Below are 24,106 nucleotides of genomic sequence, written 5' to 3'. Positions count from 1 at the left end.
TTGTTTGCCCCACTCTCTATCTGCTTATCTATTAGTTTTCTAACCCCCACACAATTTTCTGTCATTGTTTTCCCCTTTATATATATTAAAAATAAAGTGTTAGGACTTTAATTGTATTTTCTTTTGCATTACTTTATAACGTATTATGTAGAAATGTCAAACATACTTGGATTGTAGTTAGTGCTGTATGGGGAAGTGCTTGGTACAGTACATTTGAAATATTTGAACTTGGATGCCTAGGTGGCTATGGCCTCCTTTTCACCATACCACTCACCTCTCATTATCTTATACTGTGCTTAACTTTTCCCAGTCCTTGAGGGCTTTTCAATTTGAATCTTTGACTTAGATTAAAGTTGACAAAAGTTCAGGGATAGGTAGAATGATGCACCAATAAGCAGACTTATAAAACATGAACATTTACGTTCATTTTTGGGTCTCCAGGAAAGCTTCTTAGCTTGGCTCCTACTAGGCAGTTCTGTGGCAGAAGCCATTTCCCTCCTATCAGCATGGAAGGCCCTCAATATCTTTCTCTAACGCCAAACCCTAAAAAGGTAAATCCAGAAGTACCACCTTCCACCTGTTCTGTGTTTCAAGTTTTTCTGTGTGAGGATTCTCTTCTTTGATGACTGATAATGAGAACATCAATCTTATTTGGGACACCTTTATACCCTACCCAAAGGGGTATGGTCTTGTTCTATGACCACAAAAATATAATCCTATCAGAGTACAATACAATAGGCATAACACCTGAACCTATGATTTGCGTAAAAGGTAACGGGGCAGGCTTCATTCTACTAATATACAGCTCAGAAGTGGTGTTGGTAGCCCCTGGACCTACAGGTATTATACGTGCTGTGTATTGCAGGGCATTGTGGCAGATTCAGGGTTCTCTGAGTTGTGATTTATTTACACCTCATCTTGTTCACCAGTGCAGGAGCATGAAGGTCCAGTTAGAACATCCAGGTCTGGCTCCCCAAGCAGGTGGATGTATAAAGCTAGTCATTATGATCTAAGAGGCCTCCTTCACTGCATGCACCCCTCTCCTGACTCACACTAGGCTTGAGGTGCAGCTGTTCAGGAGTTCCAACTGTCTGCTGCTGATGTTGGGTACAAGCCACAAAGTCCAAGTTCTCACACTAAAAGATCTCTCAGCATGAAATATGGGTGCCAGGACACCCAAAACTTCCTAGAATATAGGTGATCTTAAAATTAAGTTGTTCAAAACACATGTCCCAATGTCTCTGCCCCAAACTTAGCTGCCTAGAGGTTTACAACTTTCCCAAATTCAGATGAGCAGCGAGTACCTCCTCCAGTGCACTTTCTGGCTTTCACAGCCAACAGCTTTAGGAATGATTGTCTAGCTCTGCCAGGGATAGAAGGAACCTAATTAGGGTCTTCCTAAGTCAAAACAGCCTTCAAACTCTATGGATTAGTCTCCTATGATATTAATAGTTACAACTGACAATTTCTACTCATGTATTTTTGTGGAGAACTAAATGAAGACCACTTCCTGATGATTCCAGACAATACTGATTATGTGACTTTGGGCAAGTTATTAACCTCTATCTGTATCTGCCTGTAAAATGGGAATTTTAATAGTACCTAGTTTATAGCATTTTTATAAGTAGTAAATGAATTAGTATGTGTAAGTGGTTAGATTAATGCCTACCATATAGTAAGTACTCCCTAGATCCTAGCTTGGAAAGGTAAAATGATTTGCCTAAGGATACAGAGCTAGTCAGTGCCAAGTATCAAAGTTAGAACTCAGGAGATCTGGCTCCTGGGTCCACACTGTGAACCCACCACACTCTGCTCCTCTATAAGCCTCCTTCTGAGGTTTCCTAGGAAACCTTATTCTACCACTTACTGCTACATTCCATAGTTCAGGGCCTGGTAAGTTCACGTCTGAGCCAGTCCTATTTTGTCTTCCTAACTTGACTTTCCTACCATCTACCCTGAATGCTGGTACCATCTTGACAATCCTAAGCACTGCTGTGCTAGGTTCCCGGCCACCCCAACGACCTGAAGCGCCTTCCCTCTCTGCATTTGTCGAAGGTAAAAAGCACTTATTGCTCATAAGCAGCACTTGGCCATAGACTCCACACTGTCTTCTAACAGAGTGAATTGCTACTGAAAACTTTTCGTTGTATGAAACAGAGGCAGAGTTGGGGAGAGGAAAGCACATGGGAGCTCTCAGAACCTGATCCTCCAATCCCCACTCCACCACAATCTCAGGTTTTTCACTTGCAAAACAAAAACTTAAGCCCAACCTCACAGGGTAGTTGTGAGAATTAAGGGGGTGGGGAGTGGGTAAGGGAAGGGCAGGGTTGGGGCATGCAGCAAGTGATCATCAAATGTTGGTTGATTTCTGCCTGACTCAATCTCCCCACAGAACTTGTAAGCTCTTCGAAGGCAGGAGCCTTGACTCATACCTTTTTGGTATTTATCCAAAATCCTGGACCTCAGAGACACTTCATGATTTAATTCGATCACTTCAACAGCTACACTTCTGTATTTGGGCTTGCTCAAGAACTTCCAATGGCTCTTAAGACAATAGCTCGGTGACCTCTGGAAAGCTACTTAAACTCTCTCAGCCTCACGTCCCTTATTTGTAAAATGTTAATAGTAGTACCCATCTATGGGGGTGTGAGGCTAATTCAGGTGAACTGCCAAATATATAATGAGCCCTTTAAAATTGCTGGCTATAATTATATCCTGTCCCAAACATCCAGTGTCCATAAAAATCTGGCCTCTCTGCATTCTCCTTTCTCCATGCTTTCGACCTCCCCCTTGGGACCAGTCTCGCCTCCCTCTGACCTGCTTTCCTGACTTCTATATTTAATGCCCACCATTCACCAAACGCCACAGGCCAGGCTCTGTAGTAAGAAAGTTCTCTAAATTCTCTCAACAAAACCACCAAAAGCGCCTGCGTGGTCGGGTCTATTACTGTTGCCATTTTAGAGAACAGAAAACAGGTCCAGATGGTTTGAGCGACCTCCCTGCGGCCACTGAACTCAAGTGGCGAGGCCACAGCCCGAGCTCTTCGCCGCTCCGCCTCTCCCCGGGTCCGAGGTGCCCCCGCGTCCATTCAAACCCTGCCCAGTTCCTGCACTTCCAGCCGCCTCCCGGCTCCTCCGCGCGCCGGTCGCCCCCCACACCTGACTCAGGCCCCTGGAGGCACGCCCCATCCGTCCGGAGCGGCTTTTCCCTTTTCTCCGCCAGAAACTGACGGCGAGGCCGACGCTCGTGTCCGGGACGCGCGGAGGTCACCGCGAGGTCCCGGGACGGCAGGCCAGAGGCACGTCCCGCAGAGGCGCGCGGCAGCTCGCTCCCCGCCGCAGAAAAGGGGCGCCGCGCGCGGGTCTTGCCGGGCCGCCGGTCACGTGGCGGGGAGGGGGCGCCGGCGCGCGCGAGCGAGAGAGGGATGCAGCGGGCGCGCGCGCCTGGGAGCGTGTGGAGGCGCGAGTCGCGCTGCGGGTGTATGTATAGGGGGGAGGGGGCCGCGGCCGGGAGGGCCGACTCCGCCTCCTGTGCGCATGCTCCGGCCCCGGCGGGTTATAAGGCAGCCTCGCGGGCCCGGCCCGACAAAGTACTGCCGAGCTGCTACGTGACTAGCCGTCCGCGTGGGTGCCAGAGCGAGCTGACGGGGCGGCGGGCGAAGGACGTGACCTGGACCCGGGGCCCCGCGGAACTCCGGCCGCGCGGCCGCGTCACGTACACGCTCGGCGCCGCGAGCCGCGCATAACGGTTAGTTGGGTAGCGGCCGGCGGCGGCGCTCGGCGCGGACCCCGCGCTGCCCTCGCCGCCGCGGCTGGGTCGGAGGGAGCCCCGGGGAGCGAGACGTTGGTCTCCGTGGGAGGGAGGCGGCCCGGCGGGGCATCGTGGCGGCCGGCAGCCGCGTGGCCCCAGAGTCTAGCGTTGGTGAAGGAGACCTTGAAGCGCGGGGACAGCGCCTCTCCCATCCGGGCTGCGGCCCCGTGGTCAGGTGTCGGCCGCCGGGGTGGCCTAGGAGTTGGCTCGTGGTGCCAGTGACCTTGGGGAAGTCGCTTCCCCTCCAGTCTTGAGGAGGTTCCCCGAGAGATGCCTTTGATTTGGGAAAGGGCCGACGTGGGGCTGATTCACGTGGTGCCTCCAGACTCTCCTGGCCGCGTTCTGCTCCAAGAGAAGGGACTCGGGGCGGGAGTTATTTTGGACTCGTGGCATGCCCGCCCCAGCCTCCTCGGCCAGCCAATCCTTGTCCCACTGGTGACTGGCGATGGTGGTTTGAGAAGCTGCAGTCCCGCGGCCGAGGCGTGACTGCAGGGTTCGAGCGGACTTGGCCGAGGGGACTGGGCAGCTGGCAGCCGCCCGGGGCTGGTGCAGAGGGGGGCTCTTTGTCATTCAACCTGTGGCTGCGGCACGGCTGCCGCAGCGCGCTCGCGCCCTGGCCTCTCGGGCGACCCTGTTGGGAGGAATCTGAAGGATAGCGTTACACTTGGTCAGATGCGCGCTTTACGTTCCAAGCACATCCTTTTTTCTCTACGTGCATTTTCACATTTCATTTCTTTGTCGTGACTTATTTGCTGCGACAAGCATTTGCCAAAACTAGTTTGTCATTAATCTTAACCAGGAAACAAACGTTATTACTACTTCATCTGAGTTTCCAGCCTCTGCTTGTAAACTAGGCGTCTACTGATAATAGTAGGATGTTTAGGAGCTACTTCATCTACCATAACTAGTTTTGAAATTTATTTTCAAAATTATTCTGGTTTCGAAATAAACTATGTATACGTCAGTTCCTTGAAAAAACCGTGGGATTAGTAACTACTGGCACGTCATTATAGGATGAACTCGGGAAGAGTGTGAGGGTTTGGAAGAATGTGATAAGGAATTAGCCATTAATAAACAGTTTTGGTGTCAGCTACCAGCCCAATGAGGTGAAGCAGAGACGGTATCTTTAACTTTTTAGTTAGGCATTAAATAGTACCCCTAAATCCAAGTTTTATACCCTGGGGTACAGCTTTGCCTTCAAATTGCCATGGAAATGGTGAAGAATTCAAGACGTTAGCCCTTAAAAGAGGTAGTGGATTCGTAGTATTTAAACAAAAGTTGAACAGGCTTCAGTAATTAATTCAGTGTTTAGATAGATGCTGTCTTTTCATAGGATTGTAGTTACCCTTTTAAATATGCAGGTTAATGGTCTGGGGAGCATTTTATGAAATTTTTGTAGCTGAATAGATTTAAAGGTTTAGTTGTAAGCTTAACATAGCATAATAGGCTATAATATACCTAAACAGATTAAAAAGGAAAAAAAAAAAGATTGTACCACCTTAGGATGAAACCAACTTTTTGGTGTTTCAATAGTGTACATATATTTTGACCTTTTAAATATTAATATGTATAATATTAACTCTGAAAAAGATCTTAATGACCAACTAGTCGGGTTTCCTTATTTTACAGATTAGGAAACTGACGTTGAAGAGGTTAAGTAACTTAACATCTTAGGTCTGAAAACTTGCGAATGGTTGGGTGGGAATTATGTGAGTCATTTGACTCCCATTTAGTCAGATTGGCACTCCTGAGCTTTCTCTAAAATTGTAAATATGGATATAAATGATGTCATGCTGAAAATAGATATTTTGAATAATAACTTTTCCCAACTTTTTAAGTCTTTCTTTCCCATGTGTTTTCAGTTCACTTCATAATGTGCATTTCTTTGCAGGACTTGGGTCCCTTAAATGCCTACATGGCCAGTATGTTTTTGTTGCAGATGAGAACTAGGAAGATGGGACTTGGATATGAGAAAAACAGTCCACAAAGTTGTGAATTTTTGTGTATTCAGCAATTTGTTATTGGCTCCCAGGCACAATGAGAGATTTAGGATTCAGCAGTGAACAAGTTTCAGAACTATCCCTCCTGGAGTTTATAGTCTACCTGGAAAACAGATAAATATATATTTACCACAAGTACTCTTTACAAACAAGTACAGAGTGTTATGATAGAGGAAGTAGGGAACAAATAACTGTGTCATGTAGGTGTGAGAGGACACCCAAGTTAGGATAGAAGCAATCTGGGTAGGCCTCTCCAAGGAAATACTATTTAACCTGAGACTTGAAGCATGAATAGGAGCTAGCTAGCTAGGCTAGGGAGTAACCAGGGTGGAAAGAGCATTCCAGACATGAGTGCTGAAACTACAGTGAGAGTATAGGGTGCACCGGAAAAGCTGAAAGAATTTCACCAAAGCTAAAGCATAAAGAGGGAGCAGAGAGGATGGGGAGAGATGGAAGTTGGAGAAGTAGACAATATCAGATAATGGAAGGCCACATGAGTCAATTTAAGGAATTTAGGGAAGGGACTAGATCAAAAAATTTAAGGAAGCACTCTTGTCTTGAAGCTAATCAAAAGCAGTTTGAGGGTTTTAAATGGGGCTACAGATACCACTGATAGTGGTATTATTTTTCATTTTACGAACATCACTCTGGATGCAATGTGGAGAAGAGGCTGGAGGGAGGCTGTTGGAGTGTTGTGAGACCACAGCGATGGACGAGGTGGACAGTGGTGGGAGGAATGAAGAGAGGGGAACAGACAGGATTCACTGGTGGGCCGTGTATGAGAGACTAGGGAAGCCAGAGGACATAAAGATAGCTCCCAGGTATCTAGCTTGAGCAAATATGAGTTTATGAGTTTATTAGGTGATATTTGTCTCTGTTTAACCAATGGCGACATTAAGAGGTGTGACTAGCCTAGGGCTGCTCAGCCTGTGGGGCTTGGAAGCAAAACTAAAATCCGTTCCTGTCCTCTATTGATCTTTGTTGGTGTTACTGATAGTGATGTTTTTTTCCTTTTTTCCCCCCTTCCAATTTATTATGGAAACTTTCAAACCATTGAGAGCCACTACTGTTTCATCTTTACTCCTACCTACTCCTCCCTGGCCCCTACTGGATTATTGTGAAGCAAATCCTATATATATAATTATTTAATCTGTAAATATTTGAGTATATCTCTAAACGATATGACTCTTAAAAAAATCATAACCACAATACCATTATCCCATCTGTAAAAGTTAACATCACCAAATAGCCAGGCAGTATTCAAATTTCCTTAAATTGTTTTATTTATTTATTTGAGGAAGATTAGCCCTGAGCTAACATCTGCTGCCAATCCTCCTCTTTTTGCTGAGGAAGACTGGCCCTGAGCTAACATCCGTGCCCATCTTCCTCTACTTTATACGTGGGACGCCTGCCACAGCATGGCTTTTGCCAAGCGGTGCCATGTCCGCACCTGGGCTCCAAACCCGTGAACGCTGGGCCGCCGAGAATTGGAACGTGCGAACTTAACTGCTGCGCCACCGGGCCAGCCCCAGCCTAAATTGTTTTAAAATAATTGGTTGGTTTGATTTGGAATGCAAACAAGGTCACACATTACATTTGGTTGGTATGTCTTTTAATCTACAGGTTCCCCCTTATTTTCCTCATAATTAATTTGTTGAAGGAACCAGATTATTTTTCCTGCAGTTCCCCTCATTCTGGATTTTGTTGAATGTGTCCCTCTGGTGTAGTTTTAACATATCCTAGTTTAACGTGTCCCTTTAACCCCTGTGTTTCCTGTAAATTGGTAGCTAGTTTGAAGACTTTGAGCAAGCTTAGATCCGTTCAGGTTTGATTTCTGAGAGTAGGGGCCGTGTTGGGGAGAGGGCAAATATAATTCATAGGTGGTGGTATGTATTTCCATCTGGAGGCATATGATATTTGGTTGTCTCTCATTCTGCTGTATTAACGGCCTAGTTCCATTATTTCATTAGTGGTTTGCAAATGACAATAATTTAACTGTGCCATTAATTTTAACATTCCCTCTTAATTCATTAACCAGAATACCTCTATAAATAGAAGTGACTTGAATAGGAAGAGAACAAGTTAAAGTTTGTGTGTTTTAATGCAATGTCATATGATTGAGACACTATCTTTTTGGAGAGATGTATTTAAATGTATCAAGGTGTGTCCTCTTTAAAAGCCAGTATTGTGTTAAAATGTTTTTAGCATTTTAGCGCTTGATATTAACGTTTAAAATGGCTTTTAGTATTTGTAACATTTAGAATTTCTGTTCTTAAATTGATAGGGTTTCTTTGGTCTACTCTGTTCTTCTTGACGAGCTTATCTGTTCTCTTGGCTTTGGGGGAATTTCTGATAGAATGACTACCAAATCTAAATCCCTAGGTGTAACCAGATTACAGATTTTAAGTTCCCTGAGGACAGGGATTGACTACTTTTATCAGTGATCTGCTTTTCCAGTTGTCTCTTGGACATTTTCAAACTTAGTGTGTTAGCTTTAGGCAACATGCCTCTTCTCAACTTCCCTTCATCTCCCAAACTTAGTCTTTTCTTCTGACTGCCATTCTTCCAGGGAGCCAGGCTTAAACCCTCTGAATCATCTAAGTACTTCTCTAGTGGGCTCCCTGCCCTACCAAATGTAATTGTGTGCCATACCTTTCTCTTCTTTGTTATCTCTTGTATCCATTCCTCTTTCCCACTTTTTCATTCTTAGTACCACTCCCTAGTTTAGGCTGCTGCGATGATTGGTGCAGTGGCCTTTTACCTTCTATCGTTGCCCTCCCCCTTCTCCAGTCTGTCCTACAGTGTGCTGCCAGTGCTGATTGTGTCATTTCTCTAATCAAAACTTCTCATGGTTTTCCAGTGCCTACCAAATTTAGTATTTGGACAGATCTAAGTCTTCTACAATACATGGCTCCAAGTGACCTTTTTAAGTAGTGTATGTTGTTTTTCCCGTAATTTGCCCTGGCAAACTGAAATTTTTCTCCATGTCTTTTTTTTTTCTTTTTTTTGGTCACAGGATTCATTTTATAATGGATCTGTGTGGCAGGAAGACTGCTATAGGTGACATGTTTGAGCCTTTGTGTCATGCAGAGTAGTGATTAAAACAGCACTAACAATCTTCTGGAAGTGGTGATTTTGCTTCTGGGGTCACAGTACACACAATGACAGCATGAGTTCACATCCACCACAACAGTGAGACTGGCTGCAAGGTATCACTGACCATTTATGCAGAAGCAGTTGGATCGAGTTCTGTTGGTTGTCCACAATACCCTGTTACTAGTCACAAGTCATAATATTGTTGAATCTGATTTGATTACAGTGACTTTGCTTTCATAGAAAGGTGAAATTCCTCAAAATATATAGGCATTCTAAACTACGTATTTGATGATTAGTTGAAAAATGTTTCTTCCCTGTGATTTTGTTCTTCCTATACAAAGGATGATGATACTGCTCCAGTGTGTTAAACTATTTTGGATAGTACCAGGGCTTTTGAAAGTTTTCTTATTGAGTTTTGAGAACCAAAGCTAAGTTTTTACTTTATTAACTTTCTCTTCTGTTCTTCTATCAGGGTTTTTTAGCTTGAGATCTGCAGATTGATCCTCCATGGTAGATGGAATTCAGGGAGTCTGTGAACTTGGTTGGGGGAAAAAGTTACATCTTTTCATTAACCGCTAAGTAAAATTTAGAATTTCTTTCAACTATGAGTGTAGGCAACAAACCATAGTAGTGTCAGCAGTACCTGTGACTTTGTCACCAGTAGAAATCACATATTTTCATATCGTGAAACAGAGGTTGCAGCTATTTTGAAACTGTTCAAACTTATCTCTACTTCAAAATTACTGTGGTTATTAGACCCACTACTAGATCTTATCTAATTTGCTGTTTTTAAAAGCACATTATTATATTCAGTTAAAAGTATTTTGACAATTATCCCTTTGTGTTTTCTTTTATGTATTTTGAAGCATTATTCTGACAAGGACTCCTTAGGTTCTACCAGTGTAAGAGTGAGGTTAGCCAGAACCTGGGATGCAACACAGCACACAAATCATGTTGTCACAGGATTATGTAATGTCACAGGTCATATAAATTCTTTGGTCATTGACTTTTGTGTACTAAATCATCATAAATTCTGACCTCACGAATGAGAAGGAACAAAATGCTTATGTGTAGGGGCTGGCCCCGTGGCCGAGTGGTTAAGTTCGCGCGCTCCGCTGCAGGCGGCCCAGTGTTTCGTTGGTTCGAATCCTGGGCGTGGACATGGCACTACTCATCAAACCACGCTGAGGCAGCGTCCCACATGCCACAACTAAATGGACCCACAACGAAGAATATATATGTACTGGGGGGCTTTGGGGAGAAAAAGGAAAAAAATAAAAATCTTTAATAAAAAAAAAAATGCTTATGTGTATGCTAAGAGAGAATAAAATGATTTTCACAAATTCAGGCAGAATAATTTACCTTTGTATTCAGGGAGTGTATGTTAATATAACTTAAAATTATTATTTCCAAAGGAGTTCTGTTTTAAGTGCCATAAGTTAAGTGGAACAGTGGATGTCTTCATTGACTTGGAAGATTTTCTTGCTCTCTTTGGGGTGCATCAGGGAATGTTCTTTTTTTTTTTAAGATTTTGTTTTTCCTTTTTCTCCCCAAAGCCCCCTGGTACTGACTTGCGTATTTTTTCTTTTTTGTAGGTGTGGGTCCTTCTAGCTGTGGCATGTGGGACGCCACCTCAGCATGGCTTGATGAGCAGTGCCATATCCGCACCCAGATTCGAACCAGCAAAACCCTGGGCCACCAAAGTAGAGGGTGCGAACCCAACCACTCGGCCACGGGGCTAACCTCAGGAAATGCTTCAAATTTTGTCTTCAGCAGCTCACTATAATAGATCCAGGCTTTTATTTTACTCTGCTGTGGGAAGCTCTAAAGAGGTCAATGAACCTCAGGTTTAGAATACCTCCTCTATAGATTAGAAATACAAATCTTTACTTCAGTATATTGTGGTTGGGTAATGATGTTGTTTCTATTAGCTCTGTCAGGTAGAAAACTACTTGATGCAGCAGAGCAAAGAAGAGTGGTTTAACTATTACTGGAGTTTCCAGGCAAATAAAACACTCATTTGAAAATTGTATATTTCTAGTAAAGGAACTGATCATTATCTTAATGACAACACAGTGTAAGATTTATTTAAGTTTAACTGTGGTATATTTTGAGGTAATAATGCTGACTTCTTTTTCATATATCTTTAGTGTCTATAAATATATTCTAAAAAAGCCTTGCAAATAAACATTTGAGGGGCTGACCCTGTGGCCGAGTGGTTAAGTTCACGCGCTCCACTGCAGGCGGCCCAGTGTTTCACTGGTTCGAATCATGGGTGTGGACATGGCACTGCTCATCAAACCACGCTGAGGCAGCGTCCCACATGCCACAACTAGAAGGACCCACAACGAAGAATATACAACTATGTACCAGGGGGCTTTGGGGAGAAAGAGGGAAAAAATAAAAAATCTTTAAAAAAAAAATTTGAGAATGGTAGGTAATGCTTTAATGCTAGACAGACAGTACTCAATTTTAATACTCTTATGGTTTGTTAATAAAACAGTTTAGTTCTTTATTTGAGATGGAGAGGGTCAAAAGTAGCACGATAATGAAGTTTAGACTCATTCAAGGAATATTTATTAAACAATTACTATGTGCACAAGAAATTACTAGAAAGGGATGAAATATATTTAAAAATGTTTGAAACTTTTAGAATGAGACTAACGCTTTGAAATGAAATATAAGTGTACTACTATGTTGTCTCCAGTCCTCAAAACTTAATATTTTTTATGTGGAACTACGTATAGTGTTAATTATTTCTGAGTGAATAGTTCAACTCAGCCTTTTTTTGAGAAAAGGAAAAGCTTTCTTTGTTGTTGATCTTTTAATGAGTTGTAATCTGCTTATTCTCCCCATTAGGCTTCAGAATACGGGAAGTGAAGTAGATTCTAACAGAAATAACTACCCATCATGTTCAAATACTCATTTATATTCAATATAACATAAATTACACAACCCTAACAACACATCTGTGTGCGGTTTTAATCCAGCCACTGCATTTCTTCATATTCTAGGGCAAGGTAGGTCATATATGGATAAATTAAAATGGCCCACTTAGGTCTTGATGTGTTGAATATATTTTTGGATTGCTGTAGAGAACAGAACATATACAGATATTCCAGAATATAACCTAGAATTCTGCCAAGCATAACCTGCCATTGAAGGACATAACCTCCAGATTCCCTTTCTTCACTACTACTCACATTTTTATGTTTTATAAAATGTGAAATGGGTCTAAATTTGAAAACTCTTGCCCAAGCAAGAAATAAATTAATATGTGAAAGCAAACAGAACTTGATCTCAACATGGACAATAGCCAGTTTTTCGTCCGTGAGAAGCAGGTAAAAATGAAACATTAAAGAAAGCAGCATCTGCTGGTGTGGTAGTAACTCAGAAAGTGAGACTGATCAGATAAGTTCTATGTGCTAGAAATTGTATTCAGTAATTTTTTCTCTTTATTTAAAAAAAAACAAAAACCAAACTTTTCCACCTGTTTTTTTTCTGTAGAGGTCCAGAAAGTGTAACATTGGAGGATTTTTTCTGGTTTCACATTTTCTCTACTTCTTAAAAACTGGGAAAATCAGATTTCTTGAAGTTCATCTAATGTTAGCATTTGGTCATGGAGGAGGGGTTAGTTTTTTAAAAGTAGAAAGAATAGCCTCTGTTCTTAATAATTCATGATCTAAAAGCACACACCTAACCTAATTGGGAAATAGTTACTTACAAAGAAAGAAATAGACATACAACTTGTTATCTTAGAGTTTTCAGGATGCTACCTAAGGAACTTTGAGTAAGATGTCATGGAGAGAATTAACTCCATGTGGCAAGGTATATTCAGAAAACGATAAGGATATTCGTGGGCTGGAGTAGAATCTGAGATAAAATTAGAATTATGGAAATAGTCAGTTAATGGAAAGCAATTTCATTTTTACAAATTAGTGCTTATATCACATCAGTATGTGGATTTAGAGCAAAATTATACTATCTTTGCCTTTGTTTCTGACTTGGTCTTTAAGACTAAGGTATCCTGAAGCAATGGTGCCTCTTGATGGTGAAAATGTCCTTTTCTCCCTGGGTAATCACGCAGGTAACTTTCCCTTCTTTGGTCACTCACAGCTTAGATTGCCTGAAGCTTGATTCCAGTACAAACTATACATACTTACTTCAAAAGTCGCTTCCCTTACTCGCCTACTTTCAACTCTTTCATAGTAGCCTGATCAGAATACCTCTTCTTTTTCCCTTTCCTTCCTTCCTCTCTGGTTTATGAGACAAAAAAGCCTCAATTTTTGCTGGTAAGTGTGAGAAGTGCTAATGATATGACAGTGTCAAAGAAAAGGAAACTTGTAAGTATACATTTTAATTGTGACTGATGTAATAAAGAATTGGTTCTACTAACTTCTTAAAGCTTTGAAATAGCCATGGAAGTTATTTTCTGCTTTCTGGACGTCCTCATCTGCCTCCGTATCCTCATAAGCCGCAGTATTAAAGAGAACTAAACTAAACCAGATCTCATGGTTTTTGTTTTGGCTAATAATGCCTTTTTCTAAAATATATTACAGACATACAGTACTTTAGCTTGTCTGTGGTTTGACTTTGAGGTATAACCTAGGTGCTTACTCAACAATGAGGTGGGAATGTGCTCTGCAAGTTAGAGGTTTGCAGTGAAAAGTAAAAATGAATTTGCCACTTGTTTCTTAAAATTCGCTTTTTTTCATCCCCCAAAAGCCCCAGTACATAGTTGTATAGCCTAGTTGTATGTCCTTCTAGTTCTTCTTGGTGAGATGCCACCACAGCATGGCTTGATGAGTGGTGTGTAGGTCCACGCCCAGGATCCCAACCTATGAAGCCCAGGCCGCCAAAGTGGAGTGTGGGAACGTAACCACTATGCCACAGGGCCGGCCCCCTTGCCGCTTCTTTTGACTAGGTGTCCAGCTTTTACCCGAGAACCTTAATTAATGCTCAGCCCTAAGTAACCCACAGACCTGTTATACTGGAGAGTTAGCTGCTTTTTATTAATCTGATATTAAATCATAAACTTTTAATGTAGAAAAATGAAGATGTTGGTTATTGTCTGTTTTAAAATAAACCTTACCATAGTTGCCATATAGTTAGAATATTGGCACTCTTAGGTTCTAAATTTTGGTGTGGTTCTTAGTTACAAATGCTTTTGCCACCGAATGCTATGAAAGACTGAAAAAATAGGCTCTTTGTTACACTGTGATAGGGAGTAAAAAATTGGTATATTCTTAAGGGCAAGTTGGCAGTATGAATCGAAAACCTTAGAATTTTGCACAAATCCCATGTCTAAAGATTTGTCCTAAATTTCTAGTTTACCGCAGTAGTTTTTATAGAAGAAAAAGAGTAACAACGTAAGTATGCAACAATAGGTAATTTTTTAAAAGTATGATACTTCCATAGAGTAGAATACTGCTATTCAAAAATAATATTGTAGAACCAGATGTATATCAAAAAACATTTCTGATATTGAATGGAAAAAGCAGGCTATAAAACAACATAAAGTAAATCTCATGTTTATATTTATGCTTATGCATGACTAGCCCAGAAGGAAGTTGAAAAGAATTTACACCAAAAGGTGAATAGTTTATTGAGGATAGTAGAAGATAGGTAAATTTTATTTTGTATTCACATATGTATATCTTCTAATTTTTCTTTTTTTTTTTTTTTTTAAAGATTTTATCTTTTTCCTTTTTCTCTCCAAAGCCCCCCAGTACATAGTTGTATATTCTTCGTTGTGGGTCCTTCTAGTTGTGGCATGTGGGACGCTGCCTCAGTGTGGCTTGATGAGCAGTGCCATGTCCACGCCCGAGATTCGAACCAGTGAAACACTGGGCCACCTGCAGTGGAGCGTGTGAACTTAACCACTCAGTCACGGGGCCAGCACCTTCTAATTTTTCTATAATGAACATGTATAACTTGTCATCCCTTAAAACTTTGCTACTTTGTATTTTCTTTCTTGTAGTGTAATATAGGTTCATTGGAACAAGTCAAACAACACAGGCATATGGAATGAGGATATTATCTCCTACTCCCAACCTCCAAACAATGCAAAGTTTTATGTATACTTATTAGAACATATTTATTTAGTTTACTTAATTTGTTTACCTGTTTATTTTCTTTCTTCCGTAGAATCTGAGCTCCATGAGGGCAGGGACCATCTGTTTTGTTTACTGCTTTCACTCTAGGCACTCAAATTTGTTGAATGAATTGCAAAAAAGTTTGGTGTGTATCCTGATATAATTTTTAAAAGTAATTATAGAATCCTATGACGTGTAATTTGCATGGAATTTGATAGTTTAGGACATGGACAGGTAATTAATCCTCTTTGGGTCTCATGGCCCTAAAATCCTGGACTGACCCCTGGATGGGCTATTTAATAGCTAATGGGCTTCCTTTTTTTTTTTTTAAGTCATAAATCACTGGGAGCAAAGTTAAGGTGGAGATTGATATTCTTCATGCTGTGTTCCCTTAAAAGAAGTCTACTTTTTTTGTGTGAATCTTTATTAGTTAACAAAGTACGCCCCTTTCTTTATTGCACTAATAAAAACTAACCCTTGTTCTTTGGATTGTACAGTTCACAAAGGAAGTTATACCACAGTTTGTGAAGGATAGTAGAAGGGTGAAAACAGCCAAGGAATGCAATGTGGTGCTTAGGATGTTGTTATAGACAATAGTAGAAAATTAATCTGCTATTATAAGACTATTACTTTTCACTGTGGATGGTCTATTTATTTATTTATTTATTTTTAGAAAGATTAGCCCTGAGCTAACTGCCGCCAATTCTCCTCTTTTTGCTGAGGAAGGCTGGCCCTGAGCTAACATCCGTGCCCATCTTCCTCTACTTTATATGTGGGACACCTGCCACAGCATGGCTTGTCAAGCGGTGCCATGTCCACACTCGGAATCCGAACCAGGGAACCCAGGGCCGCCAGAAGCAGAATGTGCGCACTTAACCACCGTGCCACCGGACCGACCCCTCGATGGGCTATGTAATAGCTAATGGGCTTCCTTTTTTTTTTTTTTTAAGTCATAATTCACTGGGAGCAAAGTTAAGGTGGAGATTGATATTCTTCATGCTGTGTTCCCTTAAAAGAAGTCTACTTAGTTTTAGATTTGGAGCCATAACCCTAGATACAGATGCTGACTTGAGTCTCATTGTTGTACTCTGTTCTCATTTTTTGCTGTTTGTCAGCTGAAGTAAAAATAGTTGCTCGTTTCTTGAAATCTTTTGATAGTAAACACTTTGCAGCTATTTCACAATTTTTCATGAAATCTTGACCTTCAAGTTAAATTATTAAAGGGAGAAATATTTTCATTGGAATTTGTTTATGTGTATAGTTTGCAAATCAGATGTAAAAAGTAAGAAGTTTCTGGCTGGCCCGGTGGCACAGCAGTTAAGTGCACATGTTCTTCTTCTCGGCAGCCCGGGGTTTGCCAGTTCGGATGGCAAAAGGCCATGCTGTGGTAGGCGTCCCACGTATAAAGTAGAGGAAGATGGGCATGGATGTTAGCTCAGGGCCAGTCTTCCTCAGCAAAAAGAGGAGGACTGGCAGCAGATGTTAGCTCAGGGCTAATCTTCCTCAAAAAAAAAAGTAAGAAGTTTCTCTTTTCCTTATTTTGAAAACTCTTCTTCTCAGTTTAAAATGCACGTTAATTAACATATACTAATATTGTCTATTCTATAAGTCTGCAAATAGATTACTTTCTTTTGAAAGAAATTGCACTGATGTGGGGAGAATAAATAAATGAAATATTAAAATTAACCCTCAACAGCGTAATCAGAACTCAAATTGAGAGTTTCCACATGTTACTGGGACCATACTTTTTCCCTCTTTCTCCTTGTATAAGATCATGCTTATTTGGATGAATAGATGTCAGAAATCATTGTCTTATAAAGGATACTTAAGAGTGTTTGTTACAGATTTAGATTATTGAATATGACATTGGCTAAGATTGACAAAAGAAGAATAAGTGTGTGTATATATATATATATGCACACATAAATACACACATAGGTACATATATATGTATATTCATTAAGTTTAAGTTTGCATTAGTTTGCCCATTTACAAATATGATCAGCTTCATGAGTTCTCTATACTACTTATTTATAAAACTGTAATCCTTATTTCTAAAACAGCTCCAAGAAAATTAGGATTGACATTTGTAAACTTGGGGTCACTATAGCAACATCATAGGGCTATTCGAACGTATTAAGCAAAGTCAAGATAAATTAATTGGAATTGTGCATCAACATAGGCCTAGTCAAGCAGAAAAACAAACAAAAATTGATTCTTAACAGAGTTTAGTTGAAGGTGCAAATAGCCAGAATTTCCCATGTTTGTCTTGCATTGAAATACCTCGCCCGGCTTTGTTCATAGTACAGCAAAAGTGCTGCTAATTGATATAAAAAGTGATATATTGATTGCCGGGAAGCTGTGTAGGAAAACTTGAAAACCCATTTCATTAAACAAGCCGGGAATATTTAGGATACATGTCACTTGGTGGTGGCACTAAATTTCATTCTCTGGAAGTCTTTCTTAGTGCTGGGTCTTTATGTCCACATGTTTCCATGTTGTTGGTAAATTTGTGTTTCTGCCTTTTCAAAAAATTTCAGCCTTAAAGGTTTGCTCAGCTAAGCAAAAGGTAGCTGACTAATATTTAATGAAGATTTTTCATTGAAAGCTAACATTTACAAGGTAAGAAATGTCATACTTGGGGCTGGCCTGGTGGTGTAGTGCTTCACGTTCGTGCGTTCCCTTTCGGCTGCTTGGGGTTTGTGGGTTCGGATCCTGGGCGTGGACCTAGCACTGCTCATCAAGCCACGTGCAGCCGTGTCCCACATAAAGTAGAGGAAGATGGCACCGATGTTAGCTCGGGGCCAATATTCCTCACCAAAAATAAATAAATAAATAAGTAAATAAATAAAACTGTCAAACTTTAACAATCTAGGCCTAAGACTGCAGTGGACAGAGAAGTGGCAGAAAGGCTGGAAATTAAGGAGCAAGGATGGAAACTCTCCAGCCTCAACCTCTGACATTCCCTTCTGTCTTATTTTAGGTGGTGAAAGGGCCCTGAGATGTAACAAACACCCCTCATTTCATCACATAGCTTTTGGCATTTGATAAATTTACTTGAAACAGAGCAACCCTTTTCTAGATCACAGTCAGAATAAAGACAGTTACAAATGTTAAGTTTCATCTGTTTCATGGTGCTGTGGGCTCCTAACTAGTCTGTATTGTGAGCTTTCTTGTTGGGAAAAACTTTGAACAAATTTCTGGTTTGGATAGAAAATACTCTCCAGGAATACATATGGTAATTTAGCACTACGAGAAAATGTGAGGAGGACTGCAGGGAATACCTGATAAGCTGAAGAACTCTTAAAGGAAAGGAATTATTATTTTCTTCTGTAATAGAATTATTCCATGTTCTTTTTCTTCTTAACAAAAATAGCAAAAACTGATATCCTTGATCAAAATTATTTTAATGTGAGGGGTTACATAATTACAATTTTTATCAAAGTGTAAAATACATATATAGTTTAAGTAGACTTATGATTTAAAATGAAAAATAATAGTCCATTCTGCACCATCTCCTATCACCTTTTCCCATATACGTATGCATCAGCTTTTTTCTGTAATTAATAAATCCCAAGTTATACATCATTATTTACTGTAGCACTTAAAAAACATTGCCTAGCCTACAGAGATTCTGATTCAGTTGAATGCACCAAGATGAAATACAATCTGAATAAACCAGTAGGTATCAATTTAGTCACTTTTGTGATCAAATAGAGTTAATGGTTTAAAACAACAGCCATTCTCAAAGTGTGGTGTATGGACCCCTCAGGGACCTGAAGACTCAGGATTAGAGTCCTTAGATTCCACCATTAAGAAACTATCACTTACTGAGTTTTGGTGCAGTGTCAAAGCAGAATATCCACAATTATCTAAAAACCTGTTGGAATACTCCCTTTTCCAACTATGTTATCTGCTTAAGGTTGCTTTAGACCAAGAACTTTGTGATCTCTTGTCTTAAAAAAGAAATAACACTTCATATGTATAGTGGGATGGTCTGACCATGTAAATCATAAAAAAATCTGGAAATTAGTAGTAACTAAAATATTGATATTTGTAGGGATTGTAAATATGGTCTGAATAAAACAAAGTTATGAATCAATTTTCATATATTCTGAAGGATAAATCCAAAATCTTTCTTTAAGCATTCTAAATAGTTAGCAAATTAATTTCTTTTCAAGGATAGTATATTCAACTTCTTGTCATGTGGATTGGATTTGCCCTGAATGATAAGGGAGACACAAATAGATGGAAGTTTGCAGAGCCAAGTTTGCATTTTTTTAGGTTCTGTGTATGCACTTTCATCAAAATCATGCATTTCGTAACTGCCAATGTTTGGCTAGCCAGCTACAGAAGTTATATTTCTTTCACTGGTGCTTTCTATTTGTTTTTGTTGTTGCTTTGTTTTTCTTCAGTCTATTCAGTTTTAAAATGGGAAAGAAGGTGAGATTTCCTAGACCCTGGGATTTACTTTGGGGCAGGTGGTTGTATAAGCCATGAAGCTGGATGAGGGCCAGTTATAAAAAGCTGGTAGATTAGCTACTTTAGCAGCAATAGCTTCAGTAAATCAGACTTTCTGGACTTGAATGTTTCCATGTGGATTTGAAACGTAAAATTGGTCTACACTTAGTAACAAATTTTTTTAAGATTGTTGATTTTAGAGACTTTCTGCCTCTTTTAAGTTCACAAAGTGGCCGTTGTTGTTTTAGGAAATGACAGTGGCTTTGTTTTAAATGTTGATGGAGAGTGTAGAGAACATAACGAGTACTATTTCCAAGGGCTTTTGTAACCCTTCTCTTCTGGAGTCAGGGCAGAGCATGGGGGCTATGGAGTACAATATTGGCTTTCCAGATTAGTTTACTTGCACAATTCCTAAGAGTTAAGAGAAAAGGAGAGAAATCAGAAAAATCTGGAAGATGGTTCTTGACACCACCATCATTGCCAAGAAAAGTTAGGGTTATTGTTTCCCTTTGCCCTTTACAAAGTGAATTGATGAAGAACGTTCTTATCACCATATCACTTTTTTGGTTCTCTCTTCATTACTTTCAGGCAACTACTAGAGGGTCATAAAATAATAGCTAAGCTAATAGGAAGACTACTGTGCTCATTGTAAGGATTAAAATCTTAAACTTTAATCTCTTTTGGCCTCTGGACGTCAGTGTTTCTCTTTCTGAACAGGACCCTGAATACTATGCAAGGAGGCCTACTCTTGTACTGTGCTTTTTGAATGAACCCTTTCATTTATAGCTGAGATTTGATCAGTTTAAAAGAAAATAATGTATTTAGTTAGTGATATTACACACTTTTTGTATTATGTACCATCAGAATTTTTAAGTTAATAAGGACAGCCATTAGTCAGATGGTGGCAGAATTGTGTTGAATCCATGTTTGGTTTTTTGAAGTGTTCTTTTTTTCAAAATTTGGATACTCATTTCTTATACTTTCTTCTTGTTTCCTTCTGAATCTTTTTAAAGCTTCTTGAATTTTTAAATCTAATTTTGACACTATGGAATAAGGTATTATTAACTTGATGAGGCAAGTCTTGGTGACTAAAATTTTAACTGCCTTAACTAACTGGGACAGATCATAGCTGGCAGCTAAACTCTAAGTTTAATCATGTTCAACACGTATTAGCTGTTGGAGTCGGAGCTTGATGTGGTAAATAGTCTACCATGTGTGTGGAGGTCTCTGTGTGTAAACATTCTGAGGTGAATTAATCTTTTTGGTGGTTCTTTGGTTGAAAAATTTTGAGTGCTTTTCCCTTTTTTCATTCTTAGATGAAGGAGAAACTCATAAAATTAATGCCTGCAGCAGTTCTATTAACGTAATTTTAGAGTCCAGACTATTTCCTTCAGCAGAACTGAACTGTTAAATAGCTTTTTATTGCATTCATTCTGGTAGAAATTTCAAGAAGCTTCAACTTGTAAATATTTTCATCCCACCTGAATCATAGGTAAGTGAAATGTGTTAGGACAAAAACCTTTAATCTTTAAACTGGGTTATATATATACGTATATATATATATATATATATATTTTTTTTTTTAAGATTTTATTTTTCTCCTTTTTCTCCCCAAAGCCCCTGGGTACATAGTTGTATATTCTTAGTTGTGGGTCCTTCTAGTTGTGGCATGTGGGATGCCGCCTCAGTGTGGTTTGATGAGCAGTGCCATGTCTGCACCCAGGATTCGAACTGATGAAACACTGGGTCGCCTGCAGCGGAGTGCGCGAACTTAACCGCTCGGCCACGGGGCCAGCCCCTAAACTGGGTTATATTTTTAAGGGCGTTATTCTCCAGATTCTCAGATTCAGATGTGCCCTTAACTAAAAATCCTCTCTCCTGAGAATAGATGCGTAAGGTCTTCTGCTTCTCCTTTTCCATTTTGCTTTGTCCAAAAGCCCTTACCCCACTGCAAAAGAAACGTATCTCTCAATTATGGCAATTCTTAGTGTAGGTTACTGCCCCAGGCTATAAAAATCTCTGGGGCCCCCAAAGAAGGGAAAGTTTCAGAATGCATAGGCCCAGAGAGAGTCCTATGACAGAAATCCAAAGAGGGGTTGGGTCAGAAATTTTGGAGGAGGCAGAACCTTATTCCATCTGGACAACCAACTTCTTCCTTCTCTATTTTCTAAGTTAGAATTAGATTAGAAAGTCACATATTTATCACAGGGATGTGTATCAACATATTTCTTTCCCCTTTTTTTGAGGAAGATTAGCCCTGAACTAACTACTGTCAATCCTCCTCTTTTTGCTGAGGAAGACTGGCCCTGAGCTAACATCCATGCCCATCTTCCTCTACTTTATATGTGGGACTTGTGCAACAGCATGGCTTTTGCCAAGCGTTGCCATGTCTGCACCCGGGATCGAAACTGGTGAACCCTGGGGTGCCAAGAAACGGAACGTGCGCACTTTAACCACTTCGCCACTGGGCTGGCCCCAGCATATTTATTTCAATTAAAATGAGATATGACTTTGACAAATCTATTTTGCTTGATTGGTTTAAAATGGGCTGACCAGTTTGATTATTATGTGGTTAGTATTTTTCATAAGTTGGGCAAAATCTTTAGTGCCACAGTTTTGATAAATATATTTAAAGCACATAGAGTACAACATATAAAATGCCAGAGGGGCTGGCCCAGTGGCCAAGTGGTTAAGTTCGTGCATTCTGTTTCTGTGGCCCAGGGTTTCGCCAGTTCAGATCTTGGGTGTGGACCTAGCACCGCTCATCAAGCCATGCTGAGGCAGCATCCCACATGCCACAACTAAAAGGACCCACAAATAAAATGTACAACTATGTACAAGGGGGCTTTAGGGAGAAGAAGGGGAAAAAAATGGGCAGAGGATATGAACAGATGTTTTAAATAAATAAATAAAATAAAATGCAGAAATTATATTATTTGCAACTATTAAGCTTAATAACATTTTTTTATTTTTACTTTTTTGCTGAGGAAGATTAGCCCTGAGCTAACATCTGTGCCATTCTTCCTCTACTTTATATGTGGGTCGTTGCCACAGCATGGCTGATGAGTGATATAGGTCTGCACCCGGGGTCCAAACCCATGAACCTAGGCTGCCAAAGTAGAGTGCCTGAACTCAACCACTATACCACAGGGCCCTCCCCTTAATAACAAATTTTAGATGTCAAATTAAAATACAAAAAGGTACATATTTTTTCTCTCTACACAAAAACCCGCATATAGAAGTTTATAGCAGCTTTATTCATGATTGCCAAGACTTGGAAGCAACTAAGATATCCTTCAGTAGGTGATTGGATAAATAAACTGTGGTACATCCAGACAATGAAATATTATTATGTAGTGCTAAAAAGAAACGAGCTATCAAGCCATGAAAAGACATGGAAGAAACTTAAATTCATATTACTAAGCAAAAGAAACCAATCTGAAAATGCTACAATATTGTATGATTACCACTATATGATTCTGGAAGAGGCAAATCTATGGAGACAGTAAAAAGATCAGTGAATGCCAGGAGTTAAAGAGAAGAGAGGAACAAATGGTGGGAGCACAAAGGATTTTTAGTGCTGTGAAACTACTCATCATGATACTATAATGTTAGATACGTGTCATTATAAATTTATCTAAACCCACAGAATTAGACCAAGAGTAAACCCTAGGGTAAACAGTGTACTCTGGATGTGTCATATAATGATGCACATGCTAAGAGTAAACTTATTAAAGACTTCCAAGGAAAAGAATATCATCTTAGGACACTATTTTCAGGTAGAGAACATGCTAGGGATCCTCAGATGGGCCAAGGACCTGAAATCGGGACAAGCCAGAAATTCTGGCTGTGCAAACAGTATTCTTTGGCATGGGAGAGTTATGCTTCAGATCAGAACCTGTCTGCAACTCTGGCGAGCTTGGGAATAACTTGGAAATGTCTCCTCTTACTGACTAAACCTCTGCTATAGAGAAAATGGACAGTATGTTTTCTATTCCCCTGGGGGCTTCACCTTTTCATCAGCCTTGTCTGTCTACTCTGTCAATGAACAAGAATAGGTCAAGAATTATATTTTAATACGGCACAATTTCACCCATCCTGATGCGATAATCAAGGGGAACTCCTGACGGGAACAAATTTATAATTGCTATGATGACCTCCAGGCCATATTTGATCCTGTCAATCTTGACTAGAGCATCTTCTTGGGAAGTTCCAGTGCCAGGTGGATGTGAGGGAGATGCCTTTGCCTAGCGTTCTTGAACCATTTCTCCTGGATAGTTGTAAAGGAACACTACCAAGTCTGGCCCACAGATCAGTGCTGGTCTGCTGTGCATTGCCAGTCCATGATAAATACAAGTATTGAGAGTAAGCATTTAGAAACTTTTATAGCAGTTTTTTTTTCTTTTTTGTATATATCCAGTATGTCTCTTTATAATAGTATTGATATATACTATTTATAAAGATATTGGTATAGGTATATGTGTGTGTGTGTGTGTATATATATATACCTTACCTATGTGTGTGTCTATAAACAATATACTATTTCACGTGATTTAAAATTTCATGTAAATGGTATCACACTGCATGTATCTATAGTGAATTTTAGAAATAATGTTTAGTATCCATTGCATCGTTTTTTCTAGT

General features: G+C 40.1%; 1 protein-coding gene across 3 annotated transcripts in view; it reads left to right on the top strand.

The window, feature by feature from the left end:
- Positions 1-3,268: 3,268 nt before the first annotated feature.
- The window catches only part of SLC16A1 (solute carrier family 16 member 1), a 40,098-nt gene continuing 19,260 nt past the window's right edge, over positions 3,269-24,106 (top strand). The window contains exons 1-2 of one of the 3 annotated variants that reach the window (XM_070487056.1): positions 3,290-3,747; positions 20,779-20,954. The gene's annotated coding sequence lies outside the window, so the exon portion shown is untranslated. Of the gene's footprint in view, positions 3,748-20,778; positions 20,955-24,106 lie in introns of all 3 variants that reach the window. The other 2 variants (XM_070487057.1, XM_014837199.3) reach the window with 2 other exon arrangements.

This window comes from Equus asinus, chromosome 16 (genome assembly GCF_041296235.1).
Source record: "Equus asinus isolate D_3611 breed Donkey chromosome 16, EquAss-T2T_v2, whole genome shotgun sequence".
NCBI classification, from domain to species: Eukaryota; Metazoa; Chordata; class Mammalia; order Perissodactyla; family Equidae; genus Equus; species Equus asinus.
The sequence above is the reverse complement of the archived record's forward strand: the minus strand, read 5'-3'. Positions and strand labels throughout refer to the sequence as shown.